Below are 22,997 nucleotides of genomic sequence, written 5' to 3'. Positions count from 1 at the left end.
GGACCCCAGGACCAACTGAAAGAGTCCTCCAGTAGCCAAGACTGGGACAATTTGAGTAACAGAAAGAGTACCATAGTATTGAATTATAATCAAAGTATAAACTATCCATGAGTCCACACTAATAAAAATAAATTAATGAGGGAAAACAGACAAATTTCCCATGCCAAGCATTTATATAGATATCTGGCCATCAAGAAGATGGAATGGGATTCCCAAGTCCTCATGTGTGCCATGTCACAAAATAAATGGAACTTGGGGGAAGAGTAACCACACTGGTCAGCTTTGGATAACATTAATCAACCCCATGGACCAAGGTCCATAAGGAAAGTCACTGTTGGGAATTTGTCCTTTGAAATGGTCTGATGATAAGAATGATTCATTGTCTTAGTCTTCCTCCTAATCACCGGAAAATATTAAAATCAATACCAACAGGACATATCCACTGAAAATTGTCAGGGTCATCCATGACAAGGAAAACAAGAATCATCACCCTCTGGGAGACCCTGAGGGTGTACTGACAATGAAATTTAGCATGGAGTCCTGGGGTGGACCCAGAAACAGATGAAAGACGTTAAGTAGACAATGAGGAAATCTGAATGATGTGTAGCTTCAGTTAATAATGTGCCAATGAGCTGGGCAGTGATGGCACACACCTTTAATCCCAGGGCTCAGGAGGTGGAGGCAGGTGAATCTCTGAGTTTGAGGCCAGCCTGGTCTACAGAGTGAGTTTCAGGACAGTCAGGAATGTACACTGAGAAATCCTGTCTCAAAAACCAAATAATAATGTGTCAATACTGGTTCATTAATTGTGACAAATGTACCATAAGTTGCTAATCAGTTAAATGAGAATTTTGTACATAATCATTTTTTTGTAGATCTAGAACTCTAAAATAGGTCTTAATAAATAAATTTTCTAAAATAAAATTTCATTTTAAGAATACATTATTTTCACTTATTCCTTTAAGTGACACCTTAGCCGCCCCTCCCCTAACCCATTTCTTCTCCCACAGATATGTATTGGTGATCTGCTTTGGCCAAGTCTCAAGTTAATGAAAGATGTTGTATACTAAGCAAGATGCATGGATAACCAGCTAGTACTGTGAACCCAGTGCTGATGTGCAAAATACAGGATTTTCTGTCGTTTTTGATCATCCTTTTAGGTAAGTTTTCCATGTTCTCTGAGAGGCTGAGCCACATGGAGTTCATCAGTGAGCACCCACAAGTCCCTGTGCCCTTTGCCCTCCAGTTGTGCTTGGTCTATAGGAAAGTAGCCAGGAGGTGGGGTCGGGGAGTGGGAGTTGGCATGCTTGTTCTCGTGTCTAACTCTGGTGCCTCACAGAAGGGTGGGGACATTCTCTTACCAAAGCCACAGTATCTGTTAGCTGTCCTTTCCATTCATCTCCTTCCAGGTTCCCCCAGCCTCTCTCTCCTGTAGTCTGGTGTACCTTATCAGTCTGAAGCACAGCCCCTGCTCAGCACCACGGGGAGAGCTTATCACTATCTCCTAGCAACCTCACCAGTACCCTGGGCACCAGGCAGATAGGTGCTTGCCCCATGGGCCTTCAGTATTTAATCAATGAGTGAGTCAGCCAATGAATGGCAGATGGTTGACACTCTTAAGAACCTTGTAACTGTATTGCTCAGTGGTTAGAGCAGTGGCCCGCTAGAGCTAGGCTAAAATTGTAGGTCTTTCAGCTGCTCAGGTGAGGTTCAGTGGTTTTAGTTCTCTGTGACTTAGTTCCTTATCTTGGAAGTGCAGATAGGGATATCTTCTTTTCTTGGTTGATTAAATGTGAACAGTATATGCAAAGTGCTTAGTACCGTGGGACACGTGAACAGTGCTTATCAGTCTTATTCAGCTCAGTCCTAGCAAAATTAGCTTGTCTTTTGCAATAGATAACATAAATACATAGTTGATGAGTAGCCAAAACAATTGGTTTAGTGTATGTGAGGCCCAGGCCCAGGTCCAACCTTAGTACCAAAAAAAAAAAAAAAAAAAAAAAAAAGGCAAGTTGGCAAAGGAAGTTGTAAACTTACACAACCTAGCTGGCTAGCCAAGAAATTGGAACTAACAGGGTAAGGATTCAGGCATTATTCTGGCCTGCCCCTGTCACCTGGCAAAATGCCCTCAGGTGAGCCCAGATGCAAAGGACCCCTTTAAAAGTAAGACCTATGCCCACTTACGCTCTCCTTCTGCTCTCCTCTGTTTTTTGCTCTCTCTCCACTCTTTCATACTGTTGCCCTGTGGCAGACAGGATGTTTCCTGTCTCCCTCCCTCTTCTCTTCTGTCCGCTCTCTGTCTGTGTGTCTCTCTCTCTCTCTCTTTTTTTTTTGAGACAGGGTTTCTCTGTATTGCTTTGGAGGCTGGCCTGGAACTCGCTCTGTAGACCAGGCTGGTCTTGAACTCGCAGAGATCCACCTGCCTCTGCCTCCCGAGTGCTGGGATTAAAGGTGTGCTCCACCAATGCCCACTTTTGTGTCTTTAACCTCTTTTCTCTTTCCTCTCCCCTTCCCTTCCCTTTCTAATAAAGCTTCTCACTTAAGCTCTGTTGACCTGGCGTGTTTGTCCCTCTGCCTCGGGCACCCTTGCCTGCCATGGTGGAATCTGCCAAGGTCCCCCACTCAAGATGCCCCTCACACTTTATCATAACCTATAGAACAGTGTACATGTCTCCCCACCAAAACCAGAAGGTTGTCCTCATCGTACTTCAAGCCGCCTTTCTTTTTTATTAACCAACTTGCAGTTTATTAAGAAAAGAGCAGAGTTTTAAGCATGAGCTTTAGTGAGAGAGAATTGCTTAGGGAAGGATGGCACACCCCTAGTGTTGGTGTCAGCTTCTCAAGAGGCAGCTACCAACAATTCTGTTTTTTTTTTTTTTTATTGAACACTGTTTTATTTACTTGCTTGTGTGTGGTCCATGTGAGTATACACAAGTGTCCACACCTGTGCATTCACAAGCTTTCTCTCTAGATTACTCTCTGCTTTATTGCCTAAGTCAGGACTTCTCACAGGATTAGAAGCCTACTGTTTGGGCTATGCTGGCTAGCCACGGGGCTTTTAGGATCCAAGTTTCTCCACTCTCCAATGCTAGGGCTACAAGTATGTGAAAGCAGACCAAGCCTTTGTTTTGTTTGTTTGTTTTTTTCTTTTTTTTTGAGACAGGCTTTGGGTCTCTCACTATATAGCTTGGCTATCCTGAAACTAGCTGTGTAGACAAGGCTAGCCTCATGCTCACAGAGGTTCACCTGCCTCTGCTCCAGAGTGCTGGAGTTAAAGGTGTGTGTCACTACTCCTGGCATGCCCAGATTTTTATGGGAGTGCTGGAGATAAACTCAGGTCCCCATGCTTACAGATTAAGCACTCTTACCCACTTAGCCATCTCCACGGTCCCTTAATGTCTTTTGGTAAAGAAAGAAAATTTTACAGTTGCTGTGAGTATAGATCAATGGTAGATCATCTGCTTATTGTGCATGAAGCCCTGAGTTCAATTCCCAGCATGTACCTGTAGAGTGAAACCTTTTCCTTGCCAGCCACTTTGTTTTTTCCCCACCAGTCGCCTGGGCTCTGCCAAGTTGTAGTCCCCAAATAACACACAAGATGCTGTATTAATTATGAAGCTGTTGGCCTTGCTTGTTTCTTACTGGCTATCTTTGACTTAAGTATTTACCCCATAACTGCCAATCTAAGTATTTCTCTTACCGGGGAAAAAGATCTGGGCTTTTTACCCCTATGGCAGTTACATCTTGGCTCCCTGTGTTTCTCCTACCCAGAGTCCTCCTGGACTCCTAGTCCCACCTATCTATCTTGCTTCCCTATTGGCCAACAGTGCTTTATTGACATATACACAGGACTTCCCCGTCATGTACCCAAAAAATTATTTTAAACTTAAGCAAGGTTCAGCATCATGCTTCTGAAATCCCAGTGCTGGGAGGTGGAGACAGCCAAGCTAGAGGTTTAAAGTACTGGCTGTTCTTCCAGAGGTCCTGAGTTCATTTCCCAGCAACACATGTTGGCTCACAACTTTCTGTATTGAGATCTGGTCCCCTCTTCTGACCTGGAGGCATAAATGCAGTCAGAACAGTGTATAAATAATAAATCTTTAAAAATAATTTAAGAAATCAGAAAACTCCTGGTTGTTGAGAAACACTATCTCAAAACATAAGGTGGAGCAATTGGGGAAGAATCCAGTATTAACCTCTGGTCGAAGGCACCCCTGCACCACGATAACAAATTATCTTGATAAAGCAGGATGTGATGGCACGCCTTTAATCCCAGCACTGGGGAGACAGAGACAAATGGATCTCTGTGAGTTTGAGACCAACCTGGTCTATAAAGTGAGTTCTAGGATAGCCAGGACCGCACAGAGAAACCCTGTTTCAAAACAAAACAAAACAAAAAGATAAAAGCCAAACTTTCCTTTTCTCAAGTATAGTTTTGTTTTTGTTTTAGAGTTGTAAACTAAAAATTATGAGTTTAAATGCCACAACAATAGTAATAATAATAATATTACTACTACTACTACTACTAAAAGCTACAAAGTACACAATAAATTAAGGATAACATTTGAGGTTCAGAATAATATAATATGAAAGTTTTCAGCAGGTAAGCACATCTGGTACCTGTGTTTTTAGTAGTGGCTGAGTGAACCTGGACTATGGCCATGGACTGTCAACCCTGCTCTAGGTAGTGGGGTCTACCAGTGTCAGCACTGAACTTGAGCTTTGGGGGAGAGAAACCAGAGTTAGAGGGCATCAAGAAGTATCATGGGAGATCCATGACATCAAGTTGGGCCACACAGGAAAAGCCTTGGACTGTACCAAGTCCCAGATCAAAGATGTTTTCTGTATCTCAGAAGGTGTTGGGACAGGGGTGATGTTCTGGCTTTGTTGAGCAGAGACATGGAAGGAGCTTTAAAAGTCTTCCTCTGCATCCCACCCAGGTTCAGTGATATGGAGGAGAAAACTAGGTGCCTTGCTACCCACCTCTGGGCTTCCTTCATTTCATTTTCACCCTTCTCACTGTCTTGGGACAATCAGAGAGTTGTACTTCAGAACTTTTAGTCATCAGTGTGCAGGCAGATTATGCTTGTCTGTTTCATATGAAAAGCAACTGTGTTCCAAGCTTGTGGGCCCGGTCTCTCTGTGCTGTCATGAAGACAGAGGAGAAGGAAGGAGGCAAGAAGAGCATCAGTAGAGACCCAAGGAGAGGAGGGTTACTGAAGGGATTGCTATCAAAGGTTGTTAGCTGTAGCTTGGCCTGGTGTCTTACACTGGTTGCATTTCACTCCATCAGAGATCCAGGTGGTTCAGATTTGATGTAGTTGGAGAACCGCTAGGGAAAGGACTTGCAACTGGAGTGTGGCTTGTGGCCAGGAAGCATGAGTACCACCAGGGAGTTTGTTGGAGGCAGGGTCTCCCACACCCTCAGAACCTGCTGGGTCAGCACCTTCTTTTTAACAGGACTCCTGGGGGAGTTTTAAGCACCTTCCATTTTGAAACTTGTGAGATTTGGATTGCTGATTAGACCTCCAGGTCAAGGCTCCAGCTCAAAGAAAGTTCAGCTGCTCAGAGTCACCATCTGCTCTGACAGGGACATAGAGAGTCCAGTCAGATAGGTGCTCTCTGTAAGAAAATGGGTCCTCAGCCTGGGGCAACAAAAAAATCTTGGAGTGACATGGCCAGACCATGGCTGAAGGTCAACTGTAGTAACCCCAGGCATTCCTCTTATAGTTATGAGCTCTCCTAGGCTTCCTGTGCACTCCATCTAGATTTCCTGCCCTGCCAGTCACATTCTGAATCATAAACCCTCAGATTTCTCACTTCTTGTATCCCACTCACCTTTCAGATCTCATGACAAAAACAGCTTCCCTGTGCCACAGCTGCTGGTGGCCAGCTCGAACCCATGGTAGTTGGTCTAGGAAACTACTGGAAAGTCTTCCCCTGCCTTGATTCACCTTAGCACTGGCTTTGACTCTGGATGGTAGGGTTGGTGGAGACAGTGTATATTTGAAAGCCTCTGGGTGGTCCTAATAGCTCACCTCCAGTACACTAACCCATTTTCTAGGCTTTGTAATCAGCTAGTTTTAAGGCCAAGTTTTAGATCTGCTACCTCAAGTAGGTCGCTCAGCTTTCATTGTATTCTGCCCTCAACTTGATCAGTAGTCCTTTTGAAAATAAATCTACCTGTGGTGGTTTGAATGAGAATGGCCCTCATAGACTCATATTTCAATATTTGGTTCACAGTTGGAGGACTGTTTAGGAAGGATTGAGAGGTCTGGGCTTTTTGTAGGTGTGTCCGTGGTGGTGGGGTTTCCAAAGCCTATAGGCCAAATCTCTCTCTCTGCTGAGTATTTGCAGGCCAGAGTGTAAGCTCTCAGCTATGGCTCCAGTGCTATACTTGCCTGCCTGCAACCATTGCTTCCAGCCATGATGATCATGGATTCACCCTCTGAAACTGTAAGCAAAGCCCCCAATTAAGTGTGTTCACAATTAAAAGGTTGCCTTGGTCAAGGTGTCTCTTCATAGCAATAGGATAATTACTAGGACACTGCCTCACATTGCCTTAGCATGAGTGGACCATGTTGGGATACTGATTGGTACAGATAGGGATGGTTACAGCATGGAAGGGAGATGTCACCCCCAACTCTCAAAGCTTGCCAGAAGCCAGCATTGGATTACAACACATAGCACAAGAGGCTGTCTCCTTCAAAGAATGAAGGAATGTGGGGGCTTCTCTAACTATCAGTCAGCCTCCGGAAAAGATGGGAACACCTATCCAGGCAGAACTGGGCACAAGCTGAAGCTCCTTGCCGTGCATAGTACAGCAAGATTCCCATACAAACGAGAAGCAGGGTTCAGTGACCCCAGTTCCTCCAGGCTCTGAAGCTGTGGGGCTACCAACAGCTCCTGCTCTTTCTTCTGCGCCCTCCTATAGAATGGGGGGGCGGAGGTGGGGAATCAGCTAGCTGGTGGTAAATGGGTTGATTAGTAAGAGGAAAGATTGGCACTTTCATTGGTACCTCATTTTGAACTCTTCACTTGGCTAAGTATGACTGACCTTGAGGGTGCCGCTGGGTGGGGGTTGGGATATCCCTACAGATGATGCCAGCTCCGAGGTTCAGAAAAGTCAACATACAGATTACTTAGAGCCTGGAAAACATCCTCAAACCAAGAAGGAAGCCTGCCACTGCTGAGCATGGGTGGCACGCGCCTTTAATTCCAGCATTTGGGAGTCAGAGGCAGGCAGATCTCTGTGAATTCGAGGCCAGCCTAGTCTACAGAGTGAGTTCCAGGACAGCCTCCAAAACAATACAGAGAAACCCTGTCTCGAAAAACCAACAAAACAAAACAAAAAAAGCCTGCCACACACAAGAGGTCTGACCAGGATGTAAAAATCCCAGCCCTGGGCCACAGGAAGTTGACTGACACAGGCAAGGTTACTTCAGAGGTAAAGGGCAGTGGGATCGTGTTGGATACTGGTCAAAAGGACCTGGGAAGAGCCTTGAGGGATCCCTATAGAGTATGCCAATGAAGGTGGCCTGGGTATTAGGGCACAAGGGTTTTCTAGGCTGACCCTTGAGGTAAGGATAGAAGAGGATTATCATGAGGTTTAATGCCAGGAAAGGAGAATTGAGGAAGTTGGCAGATGAGGCCAGGGTTCAAGGATTTACTCCAAGCCTCTGACTAGGATTACTCCTCGCACATTCCTTTCTGAGCTTGTTTCAGCAGTGGCCTGAGCTACAGTGAAGCACTCAGCAATAACCAGAGTTGCAGGTCCTTCTCCACTCTCCAGAGCTCAAAGCTGCTCTTCCTGTTGCTGCCAGGACAACTGACTTGGCAGCCCAGGTGTAGCTGAGTCAGCAGGCCCCAAGGTTTGAGTGGCCTGGATCCAGGGAACCGGGCTTGGCTGAGGGCCAGTTCCTTTGTTCAGCAGGTGCTACCTCTCCCTCTCCGACAGGTCAAGCTGCCTGCTTTAGAACGTAGTGCAACAAAGAACCCAGACTTGAGTTTGCCCAGCTGTCTCGGTTTGCCCAGGACTGGCTTGGTTTTATCACTGTCCTTGGACACCTCTGTAATATGAAATAATTGAAATCCTTGACGAGAGTGAGGAGTGGTCGTGTGCAAAGTGAGCAAGGGATGGTACCCTAAGAGCTTCATCGTCCGTGTAAATGGGGCCACGATGTGTTTGTGTCTAGCTCTTCTTAAGGACTACATGGCTGGGCATTTCAGAAGCAATTAATTAGTGGCATCTCTGACCTAAATACCTTCAATTCTGGCTCATTAGTCATTCTCGTCTATGAGGAAATACATTTAAGAAAATAAGGAAATTAAATAGTACAGGCAGGTTACAGTGGATCATACTTGTAAACTCAGCCTCAAGGGAAGCTAAGGCAGAAGGATGGTGAGTTTTATGTCAGCCTGGGCCAAATAGTGAGACCCTGTATGTATGAATAAATAAATAAATAAATAAATAAATAAATAAATACTGTGTTGTAAATATTTAGTAAATATTTACTAAACTGCATGTGAAGAGTCAGTGTAGACTTTGCAGAAACAAGGAGCCAAAGGGGCAGAATGAAATGAGTGGGACTGATAATTTTGAAAAGCATTAAGTCAAAACAAGAGGAACAGAATAGGCAGTGTAGGAGGTCTGATTTCCAGCAATCCAACAGGAATCATTCAGACAAGTCAACCATCTGTGGGACCTGGTCTTGCCATCTTTTCCAACAAGGTTCTGTTGGCCTAGGGGGATCTCTGTCAGCTGGGGCTGGCCATTGGTCCAGAGCTCAGACTTCTCTAGTACATTCTTGCTGACTCCTCCAATAGGCCAGTCATTGGGCTGGGCAGTAGCAGCACAGGTCAAGAGGAACAGGAAATTCATACATGGGTGTGGGGGGAATTTGGTTTGCACACATATGTGTGTACACACGTACACAATTTCATCCCTCCCCCTCTGTTTATGCAGAAGGTTAAATGTCAAGGGCAAAGCTCCCTGAAGGTCATGGAATGACCTGAAAGCTATAAACAGGCCCTGTAGAGCAGCCAGAAGATGCCATACTTTAGATTGCATGGGCCCACCCTGTGGCTCCTCCTTGAGTCTTTGCACCTGCTTCCTTGCTCGCCTGCAGGCTCTGGGCTTGTCTCCAGACATGAATGCTGAATGCCACTGGCATGTGTGTGTGCTCCACTTGGCTTTCAGCCCCTCCTGTGCTGGCAGCTGACTCCTGTTACTCACTCTCAACTCCACCCTCTCCTGCCCTTCTGACTTTGATGCCTACCAACTCATTAAATATTTATATGCAATACTTCCTCTGTGCAGGCAATGAGCTGGGTGCTGGGACTCTGTTGGTAAACAAGACAAGCGCCTGTGACACTCATTGTGGAGGAAGAGGAGACAATAACCAGCCAATTATATACAATGTGATAAGTACCTGGGTGGCATAAGTGGCTGTATGGCTGTAAGGTGCGGTAGAGATTAGAGGTGGCAGACTAGCAGGGAGGCTTTCATCTCTGCCTCTCAGTTGTAGGTTGTGCTATACAGCTTTATCTCTTTGTCCATGTATTTCTATCATTCATCCACCTATCTATCCATTTTCTCCTTCATCAAACTGTTGAAACCCCTATTGTATGCCAGGCATGCTGCCCAGCCCTGGAATTATAATACAAAGGATAGGCTCCTCTGTTATATCAAACTTTTGGTTTCCTAAATGCATCCTACTTTTTCCTGTTTGACAGCATCCATACTCACTGTTTCTTTTGGTTAGAAGATCTTAGCCCCACACACCTAGGTCAGGTTATCTCTTCTATCATGTAACCCTCCCCAAAGGTCATCTCTTTAGAGATAGCTTCCCTGGCCTCTTTACCAATGCAGGGCCCCATTGTAATGCCCTCATAGCACCCTGTAATTTTTTTTTCATAGCACCTTTGATTATATATTTATTAGGGGAACTGTTTTATTAGTGTCCATCTTGTCTGCCAGGGACTCACTTATTATAGTAGTTATGCTGTCTCGTACATAGCAATTCATTCAATAATATAAGTTGAAATGGTAGATAAATGGGTGGCTACTGTTGCTGGCTGGGTGGGTGGTTTGCCGACTAGCTAGCTAGCTGGCCAGCTGGCTGAATAGAAAGATTGTTGTGTGTAGATGAATGGATGGATGACTGGGTGGATGGAGAGTTGATGGACGTGTAGATGTGGGGACTAGAGCTGAGGCAGAATGAAGGCCAGTTAAAAGACTGATCTAATATCAAGGCAGAGTTAGTTGAGGATTGGTGAAAGACCACAGTGGGAAAGAAGGAAAGGGAAGGAAAGGTTAGCTGGAGACAGTCTGCCTGATTTGGTGTGTGGTTGCAGATGTGGCCTGCTTTAGGCGAGGAGCAAAGAAAGGAATGAGTGACAGGTGCCAATCAGGGTTTCTGGCTGATGGCTAGGAGACTGACAATAAGAGAGAATAATCTGAAGATATAGAATAAAAAATATTATGCAGTGAATTTGAAGTCTCTGTTGGAGCAAAAAAGTGGAAATTCAAATTGTTTTTTTTGGTTGTTGTTGTTTTACTTTCTTTTGTTTTTGCAGTCCACATGATGGTCTGTCAGTGTGCGTGATGAGCACATATTCTGACATGATGGCTTGATGGTCCCTGACTCATTACATATGTTGATATTACTGTAGCATCGTAGTCCCAAAATGCATCTAGCATTTAATCCCTCCCTTGAAACTGATTTTTGGAGTCCACATTCTTCCCCAAACCTAAACATTTGAGATTCTCAAATTTCCTGAAGTCCAAGGCTTTGACCTGTGTTATTTAGTTGTGTTTCCCCCTAACTTTGGTTTGGAAACTAATGACACAAAAAATCAGTAGGCTCTGAGGATCCAGTCAGCTGAGGGATGCAATGACAGTGTCCTCCACAGCTAGTAGAGGCTAGAGTGACAGCTGTATGGACTGCAGCATATCATTTTGTCAGTGGTGTTAATATCCCAGGATTCTACATTTTTGTTCACTGGTCCCAGCTCTGTGGAGTGGTCTTACACATGGTTCTTTGCTGTTCTTGATTGTCTCTCAGATTCTATAATCCTATAAATATATATATATATGTATATGTATATATATATGGATCACATATATATACATATATATATTACATATATATATATATTGAAAAATCTCTTTTTCCTGCATATAGACCTTCAATTATAGATCCCACTTGGATTGACAGGAACAGGGCTTAAGAGATTCTAGGCCACAGTGATCATGGAAGAAGACTGACACTAGGGAAGTAGATAAGTTTGTTCTGCAAATTGGTGTCATGCAAGGCAGGAGGCAAGGTGGATAGAAACTCTCCACATGGAACCTCTAGTTCCAGATAATGAAGGTCCTGCATGGGGTTTGCTGTTTGGGAAACCAACTCCTAGTCCAACAAAGTAAGTCCCTGGCTTCTTCAAATCACATTCTTCTTGGGCTGATATTCTGTTGCTTTTTCAGTGAGTTGGCCTTGTCTTTTTAAGGCTGCTGCAGATGATGTCTGACATTATGACAATAATCACAGCATGTACCTGTTGAGAAGAGTAATGTCAAATATGTGATAGCAGTGACACCCTCCTTACTAATCAATGGCCTTCTGATGCCAACAACATTTCACAATTGCAACAGGCATTTCTACCCAACAATTGTTTTTTTCTCAGTGAACCCAGCATGCTTCTCAAACCAGTTTGTAAACACTCCTGATATCTTCATGACAATGAACTCACTTACTGACTTCAGGCCAGTGGTTTCCAGTTTACACAAATCTTTATTTTTGTGCTTGTGACATTGAGGCTTGAACTCAGGTTCTTGCACATTCTAACAAGCATCTATCATTCACTCATATCTCCAGATTTCTTTTTATTTTTTAATGAAATTAGGATTTTTTTCAAAATTAAAATATAAGTACATCATTTTTCCTATTCCCCCTTTTTTGCTTCTTATTTTGATCAGTTTTATTAAAATATCCAGGTTGACCTTGAATTCATTCAGCAGACCTTAACTTGTGTCCTAGCTTGCTTTTTGTTTCTGTGATAAATACCATGACCAAAACAACTTCGGGAGGAAAGGGTTTGTTTCATATTACAGGTTACAGCCCATCACTGAAGGAAGTCCGGGAAGGAATGTCAGCAGGGCAGGAACTTGAAGCAGAAAACACAGAGGACGGCACTGCCTTACTCCCAGGCTTACTGTGTAGGCTACCCCCCCCCATGGATGGTGATGCTCCGCAGTGCCAGGGGGTGGGGGTGGGTGGGTGGGTGGGGGGCTCCTGTGTCAATTAGCAATCAAGAAAATGCCCCGTGGATACCCCTACAGGTCAATCTGATGGATACAATTCTTCAACTGGGGTTTATTCTTCACAGGTATGTCAAGTTGACAACAAAGATTAGCCATGACAATTTAGAATCCTGCTACTGCATCTTACTGGTCGTCAGGATTCCAGGCTTGTGCCACTAGGTCCTGTTTATACAAAATTTCAGTGTGTTGCCTTTGCTTTTCCTGCTAGCTTTATGAAATATAGTCTTTTCTCAGTATTCTTAGTGGCCTTTGAGGGTTTGGGACCCTCAAAGTTGGCCAGAACTGTAGATTTTCAGTTCCTCATATAAAATTGCATTGTGTTTGAATTTGGTCTATGCACATCCCCCATACCCTGGAACTTAACTCTAGATTACGTGGAATACCAGATATGATGTAAGTGCTTTGTAAATAGTTGTTATGATATAATTTAGAGGAGACTGGCAAGATGAGAAACCTGTACATGTTTATGACTTTTATTTATTTTACTTGAAACAGGACCTTGCTATGTAACCCACTCACAGTAATTGCCTCACATCCTCCGTGCTGGGATTATAGGTATATATCACCGCAACCAGACTTACATGTTTTTACCTTTAAGTCTGTGGCTGACTAAATCAGAAGATGTAAAATCCATGGACAGGAAGGGTTGGCATTGTTTAATAGCTGGATTGTTTTAGGAATGAGAAAACTAATATCTCAAGGAGTTAAGTGAATGACTTGATCAAAATTACCATGTAAGTAAATTATCAGAGAGTTAGGACTTGAACTCAGGCCTCTTGATTATAAATCCAAGGACTTTATCTCTGCCTGTAAGATATTCTGCACCCGAGCCGGGCGGTGGTGGCGCACGCCTTTAATTCCAGCACTCAGGAGGCAGAGGCAGGCGGATCTCTGTGAGTTCGAGCCCAGGCTGGATCGACAGCCTCCAAAACAATACAGAGATACCCTGTCTCGTAAAAACCAAAAACCAAAAAAAAAAAAAAAAAAAAAAAAAAGATATTCTGCACCCATGTGTCTTAGAGATTACGAGAGCTACTTAATGAATTTCAAGGAACAGAAGGAGTCAGACCAGTTAGTTGCTGAATCTCCTAAATTGGCCTGTCTGAGGGGAGTGGTTCTTGTAGCTGGGGATTGTTGTGCTCTAGGTTAAATGGATGCACCTGGAAATCTCTCATTGGAATTTGGACAGATGTCTTGTGTGATAGCCTAAGAAGCTATGACTGTATCCCTACTAAGGGCCTTGAGCCTTTGAGAAGTTGGAAGCAGTGCCATGGAGTTTTGTTGTTTTTTTGTTTTAATCAAGTTTTGCTAGAAGTTAGAAGAAAAATCCAAGGTCCGGCAAACTATAAATCTCAGCAGCTATCTGGAGGAGGAGAATGGAGAGTAGGAGGAAAAGGTGGAAAAAAAAGTCATTCTTGTGCTCAGCTACAAATAGGACATTTATACTACCCCCCCCACACTCCCCCAGAAAGGCTCAGGGCCCATCTTGCAAGGGGAGGAACAGAAGACTGTACTAGCCAAAGGTCAGGGAGGGCCATAACAAAACTGTCTTCTGCACATGGCAGGCCTTCTGCACTCATAGCAGCTGTGGCTACCTGCACAAGCCCACTCCACATTTTAGATAATGACCCCCATCCCTAGTCATCAACTATCAGTGGTTCTTCAGTTTACTTTAAGGATGTGGCCACTGGTAGGTCAGTTGTCCTCCAGTGGATAGCCCCACACTCGTGAGTATATGGGCAGCACAGACTGAACTTGGTGAGTTACAGAAAAAGAAGTTCAAAAGTGGTCGTGATACGGTCTAGGGGATACTGATTGGCTTCATTTTCCCCACCAGTTGAAGAATTAAAAGGCAGGAACAATCGGGAGCAAAACAGGTGGCAGCAGAGAAATCCCAAACACCACAGACAGAATTAACAGCTAAAGCAAGTTGTGTTGGGGGACAAGGAAACACAGGCATGCAGCGGACACTTGGGGGGAAAAAACACCCTCTGCAAAGGTGGGGGTGGGGGATGGGCAGTGGGGTTGGTGGGCTTCAGAGAGCCTAAAAATCCAACTAGTCTTTCCTCGAGGGCTCAGGGTTTTAAAACCTTTGAAGAGTTTTCCTCCCCTAACTTAGGGTTGGTCATTTTGAAGAAAGCTAGACTGGTTGTATAGTCAAGAGCTGTTTCTTGACATGACCTGAGCAAGTCTTGAACTTGTTGATCCAGTCCATCAGCTGATGGGAGACAAAAGCCTACCAAGACTTTCTTTTAAGCTATGAGGCTTTTGTCTCAGGTCAAGAGGGTGAGCAAGAAGCTAGAAAGCTTGGAAAACCGCCATCTTTAGTGCCTAGCCATGCGCCCCACTTCCTGTCTGTTTACCTCCTAGGGAGGCTGTCTAACTCCTGGTATCTCAGTGGTAAGGTGGGAAAATGGTCTATGATGCCTCATGGGAAGAGTTGAGGGAGGAGTTACAGGCGAATGTGATCAAAATATGTTGTATGAAAGCCTCAGAGAATTAATAAAATATGATATTAAGGAAGACAAGCCAAAGAAAAAAGGAAAGCCACGTTGAGTTAAGCCTCCTGGAGGTCAGCAAGCCGTATGGAGGACAAGCATCCCATGGAAGGGGGGGAGTGTCAGAGAACCGGTTAGATAGCCCCAAATACCAAAGGAAGCATGCTTGGAACAAAAATGGAAGAAGGGAAATAATACACTTTTCTGAATAATGCAGAAAAGTGCACATACTTGCCAAGCCTCTTGTCCATGGCTCTGTAAGGAGTTTTGGAGACAAAAATTTTTTTTCAACAATTCACAGTGTCCAAAAAAAAACAAGCAAACATAAACAGGCTGGGTGTGGTGCTGTACGTCTTATTTTTTGGGGGGGGGGGTTGAGACAGAGGTTCTCTGTGGCTTTGGAGGCTGTCCTGGAACTAGCTCTTGTAGATCAGGCTGGTCTTGAACTCACAGAGATCCGCCTGTCTCTGCCTCCTGAGTGCTGGGATTAAAGGCGTGTGCCAGGTGGTGTATGTCTTTAATTCCAGTGCTCAGGAGGCAGAGGCAGGCGGATCTCTGTGAGTTCCCAGCCGGCCTGGTCTGCATATTAATTCTAGGTCAGCGAGACCTATGTAGTGAGAGCCTGTCTTCTGGTCTTCTATGGTCCAGCAAAAACAGAGGACATATAGATTGATATGTTTACCTTCTGTTTTAAGAGGTGCTGGTTACAAATGGTGTTTCCCAGATTCCGGTGTGGCTAGAGGAGAGGTGAATTACTTTCCACAAGTTGTGTGTGTGTGTGTGTGTGTGTGTGTGTGTGTGTGTGTGTGTGTGTGTGTGTATGCCTGTGCATGCATGCATTTTATTTATTTTGCATGTACTAATGAATTTGGTAGAGAGAGATGGTAGTGCTGTGTAGAACTGGAAGTTGCTAGTGGCTTCTTGACCTGGGAGATGTTTTCCTGGAGGTGACAGGGGTAGCTGCTTCCTGCTTCTGAAGCTTCCTGATCACGCTGAAGCAGAAGGTGACTTGAATACATGGGTCTCTGTTGTGGTTTTGAGAGTCCTTCTGGGAGGCTCCTTCCAGTGTTTGCTTTCTTTGTGCCTCCAGCAGTTCTGTGATCTGACTTTAACCCTTAATAGGCACCTTTCTGTTTACAGCAGCTGGGGTGGATCCTGTAGTCCACAGCCCAGAGCTCTGACTAATACCTGATGTCTGTAGTTGGGCCCTTCCTGGTAACTCACATAGTGGTGGAAGTTGGCTTGCTGCCCTCTACTGGGATCAGGATATACCACTATTCTGGTACTAGAGCAATACCTTCTGACACAGGCAGAAGTTCAGCTGGTGAGAGCTATCTGGATATTATAGGTGGTTCCTGATCTAATGATCTGGGAAGAAAGGAAAAAGGAGGGAAGAACTGTCCACTTTGCTCTTGGAAAGTGGAGAGCTGCCTTTGAACACCTCTGTCACCATTGTTGAAATGGCTGCTTTCTCTGATTCGAAGTTCTTTGGTGGAGTACAGTTCCGTTTTGTGTGTGTGTGTGTGTGTGTGTGTGTGTGTGTGTGTCTTAGGTAATGTTATAGCTTAAACACTGAGACTCAAGATGGGGAGTGGTGGCTCACGCCTTTAACCCCAGCACTTGGGAGGCAGAGGCAGGCAGACCTGTGTAGTTTGAGGCCAGCCTGGTCTGCAGAGCTAGTTTCAGGACAGCCAAAGCAACATAGAGAAACCCTGTCTCAAAAAAAAGAGTTTCACCTCTTGTACTTATTAATCATATTTTTTTGTTTTCTACATTCTGATAATTAGACATCTTGAAGCTTTCCTGGACTTGGAGTGACTGCCCTTTCAGAGTTATATAAATAAAACTCAGCCAATTCAGAACCAAGATCTTCAACTCCCTTTTTCCCTGGCTTCTTCCATTTCCTGCCTTAAAGACCAGTACTTAAAGTCTATACAAGGGTAGGGAAATCAAAATTGTAACTGAAGAATTTCTGTAGACTCCAAGTAGATAAGTCTAATGGCTAAAACTGTTGGATTCAATCACAGGGGATCCCTATACTCTTAGATAGTTACACAACTTGATTAAAAATGCCAACACAAAATTCTTCACATTTGGGCTGGGGTGTACTAGGGTGCTTGCCTATCATTTGTGTGTGACTTTGATACCCAGCACCATGAAAAAGAAAACCAAGCCCCCTAACAATAATGAAATAATCCACATAACCACAAAACCCTGCACATGGATATTTGCAGCTTTATTCATACTGCCAAAACTTTGCAACAACTAGGATACCTTTTAATAGAAGTAATGGTTCATTGTCACTGTCTATTTGGTTGGACTCAGAATCATCTAGGAGACTCACCCATGAGAATTTCCATAAAGGTGTTCCCAGGAAACTTTTACTAAGGAGGCAGCACCTGCTCTGAATGTGGGCAGCACCTTTTCATGGGCTGAGCCCCCAGATTGAATTAAGGGGAGGAAACACCAGGAGAGCTGCATTTACCTCTCTTTGCTTCCAGACTGCAGACATGATGTAACCAGCTGCCTCATACTCCTGACATCAAGTCTTTGCCACCTCTGGTAGGAGAGTCAAATAAACCCTTCTCACCATTCTATAAATTGCTTTTGTGAGGTATGAAAATAATAGGTAATACAGAAGGTAAGTAGGTAAATGCAATAGTAAATGGATAAACGATGTAACTATAGTACATGTAGGCATTGACACTTCAGCAATGCAAAAAAAAAAAAAAAAAGACCTACCAGCTGATGAAAAGATGAGGCGCTGTAACTATGACTGTGAGTAAGAATCCAGTGTGTGTACTGTGCAGGCTGTATGATTTCAACTGTGTAACACCTTGAGAAGGGAAGCATGCATCAGTGGGCTGCTGGCGCATTGAGGTTGTAAGGGGTGAAGAGAGATGGATAAGAGAACAAAGCACAGAGGGATTTTAGAGCAGTGGACACTCTGACTGATGCCATAATGTTCTAGGTACATGTCACTGTATGTTAGTCCAAACCTATAAAGTGTCCAATACCGGCAGTGAACTAGGTGTGGACTGTGGTCTTCAGGTGATAGTGACATTTGCATGCCATTTCATCAGTTTTCACAAGCAGAGCACTAGATGTTGGGTGCTGCTAGTGGGGAGAGGGTGCATGTTTGTGGGGTACAGAGATTAAACTGGAAATATCTTTATCTCCTGCCCAGTGAACCCACAACTACTCTGAAGAATGAAGTCTATTTTTAAATGAAATGGCTAACTCTCCTCAAAGCCTCTCCTTATTTTGGGGGGCTTGTCCCATGCTACACATGTGCACTATTCCTCTCTTGGGACCAAGCCGTCCCATCCTCAAATCTTAAATAACTCATTTTTCTCTTGAAAAACAAAGGGTGCTGATTGTTTCTAAAAATAATTTAGTTGGGGTGAAGTTTGTACCCATTTTAAATGCACCATCTGATAATGGGTGTTTTGGTTGTTTTCTGTTTGATGAGTTTTGTAGTTGAAAACCCCTCTGTAACCACAAGCCAGCACATTGAAGATGAAGAATATTCTTACCCCCTGCACACACCCCTCCTGCCCTGTGCAGCACTCTCCAGACTCCAGCCCTGGAAGTCACTGATTCCTTTTTTCTGCTCTTCCAAGACTAACTTTGCCTGTTTAAGAATTTCACATAAACAGGTCATGAGGTAAGGACTGTTTTTGTGTTTGGCTTCTTTTACATGATGTAATGTTTTATAGTTTCCTGTGCTATTTCCCATCTTAACAATTTCACCCTTTCAGTACAGATTAGGGTTCCACTTGTGGATATTGGGGGTGTTTATCCATTCCCCTCTGACCAGGCATTTGAGTTCTTTTCAGCATTGTTATTATGAATGAACCTGCTATGAAATTTGAGTTACACCTCCTTAGACTATCTGTATTTACCTTGAGTACAGTGCTGATCGTAGAATTGTGAACCGTATGGGGATTTTTGTATTTATATTTATGAGAACCCTTGGATTATTCCAGAGTGACCATGCCTTTCCACTTTCTGCCAGTACAGGTGAGAGTTCCAGTTGCTCTGACGTCTTTGCACTTGGTGGTGTCAGTTGATTTAACTATGTAGGGCACAGAGAGGTTAGATTCATGTTTCCTTACAGGCTCATGATGGTAAGCTTTGCTAATTGACTTACTTGATGATAAGATTTAATATGGCATTTAAATTCTTTGCCCATTCTTAAAAGTTGGGTTTATATCCTTACTGAATTTTAAGAATTCATTATGTATTCCATCCACAAATCCTTTGTCTTATATGCTATGATTTTTTTCTTACAATCCATGTCTCATCTATTTTTTGACAGTTTTCTGTGAGTATTTAATTTTATGAAGTCCAATTGTTTTTTTTTTTTGTTTTCATTAATTGTTTATGAAGTGGGCTGATTTCTTTTGGGGGAGCGTCAAAGTGAACACATCCCTCCTTTTATGAACTCCAGGGCTCTTGTGAGATTAAAAATTGAGAATTTGTATATGTGTTCTCCAGAAATGAAGACTTCCGGGTTGGACTATTTCTGTGTCTGCTAGGACCCTCCTTCCCTTCCTCCATCCTGGATGCAGCATCTTTGTGTCTCCTGCCTCCAGCTCCACACCAAGCTCTTCAATGGCATTTTGGTCCCTTTGTTTTGTTGTCCAGTTCTGGGAAACCTCCTTGGGGCCTTTCAACCCATTATTCACTGCCTGAGACTGAAAGCTGGGAGGAGCAAGAGGATGACAGATAGATTTTGTACTTTCATTTCAATATGCTAAGTTTCTGGCTACCCTGTACAGAGTTATTTTTGAGACTAGGTCTCATGTAGCCCAGGTTTGCCTCCCAAGTTGATAGGCAGTGAAGAATGAGCCAGTTTTTTTGAAGTTAGAAATCCAACTCAGGACTTAGTTTTTGCTAGGTAAGCACCATAACAAATGAGCTAAACCCCCAGCCTTTCTTTATAAAGACTGAAACATGGGGGCTAGTGGACATGTTTCAAAAGATCACAGGAGGAAACAACAAAACTCTTTTTATCTTTTTTTCTGAGGGTCCCAAGGCTCAACCTTAGGGTCTCATGCAGGTTAGCCACACCCCATGACCAATACCCTGAACTCTGTTAGCTTTTAAACTGTGAGAAAAACATGTAGCTTCTGAGCTCACTTATCCATCCTTCAGTGTGTCCAGAGCAGGAGTGGCTAAGCATTTGCAGGCTGCTGAGAAGAGACGGGACGAAACTTACTGCATATTGTTGAAAAGTTCTCTTTAAGGACCTAAGGTTCAAAAGTACTTTAACTGGGTCTAGGCCTAAAGAGCTCTAAATGAGAGCAACAAGCTATGGAAAGTATTAGTAAGTCAAGGAGTTGACACAGCTTGGTTGAACTTTTAAAGGAACTCACCTTTGATGAGGTTTGAGCAAGACCCCCAAAGCCACCGTAAGAGGATTTATCTTAAATGGAAGATCCTTAGCTTTCAAATATGGTCAATTTTTACTAATTTAATAGTTTTGAATTATATTCTTTTCATTACATGGTGATTATACTAGACTGAGTTTCATTTTGAGCCACTTAGGAGTCATTTTTGCTCAGTGTTATGCAGAATGCATTAGGACATCAAATTGGAAGGCTTACCTTTTGTGCTACAATAACAACCTCCTCTGGTTATCTTGTGACATGATTGAGTAGGGAACAATTAACTCCAACTAAGTGGAGCAGGTCAAAAGCATAGAGAGTCTGCAATTAGATAGGCTCACTGGACACCTGGCTGTGAAACCTGAGAGATTGTTTCCAAGTGTGTATCCGTGGGTAGCTCCAGATGAGTGGTGGCCCTCTGGGATGAGTGGAATGGCAGGGACAGACTTCACATATCCTCACATACATGATAACATGGCTTTCCCAGTAGTTCTGATTAATCTGCTCATGTCATACCAATATCATGACTTCCAGAGCAGAGATGGAATGCACTGACAAAAAAATGTGGTCAGACATAAAATATGATATAACATGGTATCTTGATATGCAGCTGGATGGTGGCATTACCTACACTGTAAATGACCCAATTTTTGAGAGAGAGAGAGAGAGAGAGAGAGAGAGAGAGAGAGAGAGAGAGAGAGAGAGAGGACAAGAACACCACACCATGCATGTGGAGTCCAGAGTACAACTTGATGAAGCTGATTCTTTCCACCATACAGGTTTCCAGTATTGAACTGAAGTCATCAGGCTTTTTTCAACTGACATCCATCAGTCACCAACACCTTTCCCCACTTCCCTGCTGGGTCATCTCACTGGTTCCCAATTTCTGTTGTTTCTTGTTTGCTTGTTTGTTTGTTTGTTTCTTGAGACAGGGTTTCTCTGTGTAATGGGTCTGGCTGTTCTGGAACTCACTCTGTAGACCAGGCTGGCCTCAAACTCACAGCAATCTGCTTGCCTCTGCCTCCTGAGTGCTGGGGTTAAAGGTGTGCACCGCCAACGCCTGACTCCAATTTCTGTTTTAACTTCGGTCATGATGAAGACTAAAAGCCAAGATAAACTCTGGACATCATCTTTTGCCAAGGAGAACCTATAAGAAACAGCAGGAATTCTGTACCAGGGAATCACACAGGAATGGGAAAGTCAGACTAGCTCTATCAGGAAATCCAGGCAGGTCATCAGGGCAGAGAACCAGACAAAGGGATCTAGACAAAGAGATCTGTAACCCAGGGACCAAGAATCAGGCATCCGTGTTACTGAGATTCCTCTTTTCTCAGTGGCTACCCACCTGCCTGTCCCTTGTCCTGGAACATGGGGTGGAGAAAAGTCTGCAGACTGGAGTCACAGTGCCTTGATCATGAGAGAGGAGTAAGGGGAGGGGGAGGATTGAGCCGGATGTTGTCTATCACTGTGATAGTGTCCTGTAGCCTCTTGCTACATGTTCCTGCACTAGCTCACCTGGCAGCCTGTTTGAGTGGTGTTTGTTTTACTTACTTTGTTTGTATTACATCTTCTTACTGAGTAGGAGGAGATTTCCAAGATTGTCAGGCAGTCCAAGAACTTAGTTTGTAAAGAGTTAGGAAGCAAGGGTGTGGAGTGGGAGGACAGATGAAGAAGAGCCACCTGGCCTGCCAGGGGTATTTGTCATCTTGCTTGACACGCATCCCCGAGCCTAGGGGAAACCTCTGTAAACAGTCTGACATTTTATATTTTGAAGCAGCTGGAACCTGCCTTACCTGTAAGATTGCCTCATCTTGCTAATGACCGTAATTGCTGGGTCCTTTGCCAGCCGTGACCTAGCCTTGGTAATGGTGCTAAAAGCAGGCCTGGAGCCAGGCAGTCTGCGGTGCTCGAGGAGCCCTCGCAGGCACAGAGTGTACCCGGAAGCTGGAAGGATGGCAGACAAGCCAGAGGTTTAGAGGTGTCTTCCTTTCAGTGCTTTCTGGTTTGGGTCAGATGGAAACACTGCACATACTGAAGGAGTCTAGTTTGGGGGACTACCTGGTACCCATTATTGTTTAGCAGCGCTCCCAGGAAAAAAAAGGCTCACGTCCTTACATATTACAGAAAAAAAAAAACCCTACAAAATACAGGAAAAACAAAACAAAATCAGGCTGGCCAAGAATGTAGCTCAGTTGGTAGGAAACTTCCAGCATGCTCAAATCCTCAGGTCTGATCCCCAGTACCTCATAAAATAGGTGGTGCATTCCTGTAATTCTAGAACTCAGAAAGTGTAAGTGATGAGAGGATCAGTTCAAGGACATTCTCAGCTACACAGTTTGAGGCCAGCCTGGGCTACACGAGACCATGTCTCAAAAAAGCCCATAAGAAGATGCATCATTTCCAGGACATGGATCTTTGTACAAGAGTAGCAGGGTGACACAGCAAAGTGCTCACTCGATAGATGCAAAACCAGATGGGTGAACACTACTTTCTAATGAATTGACAAAGGAATAAAAACATTTAGATGATTAAAACTGCTCTTGCACTGGTTATGGCATCCCTTGGGAAGCAGGAAGATCAGGAGTTCAAGGACATTCTCAGTTACATAGCCAATTCAAGGCTAAGCTGGGCCCTAGATGTTTCAAGAGACCAAAAAACAAACACACACACACACACACACACACACACACACACACACACACACACACACACACACACACAAATGCTCTTGAGAGTAGATGTGGACAACTTGACAATGCCCGACTTCACATTTTCAAAGACCAC

At 44.0% G+C, this 22,997-nt stretch overlaps 1 long non-coding RNA gene across 2 annotated transcripts in view; it reads left to right on the top strand.

The window, feature by feature from the left end:
* The window catches only part of LOC110342363, a 72,710-nt gene that overhangs the window by 23,729 nt on the left and 25,984 nt on the right, over positions 1–22,997 (top strand). For both annotated transcript variants that reach the window (XR_005869875.1, XR_005869872.1), the window contains exons 5-6: positions 1,011–1,160; positions 17,322–18,487. This is a non-coding gene — a long non-coding RNA (uncharacterized LOC110342363). The remainder of the gene's footprint in view (positions 1–1,010; positions 1,161–17,321; positions 18,488–22,997) is intronic.

The sequence above is a fragment of the Mesocricetus auratus genome, unplaced genomic scaffold (genome assembly GCF_017639785.1).
Source record: "Mesocricetus auratus isolate SY011 unplaced genomic scaffold, BCM_Maur_2.0 Super-Scaffold_4256, whole genome shotgun sequence".
Taxonomy (NCBI): Eukaryota; Metazoa; Chordata; class Mammalia; order Rodentia; family Cricetidae; genus Mesocricetus; species Mesocricetus auratus.
This window is presented reverse-complemented; position numbering and strand designations above follow the sequence as displayed.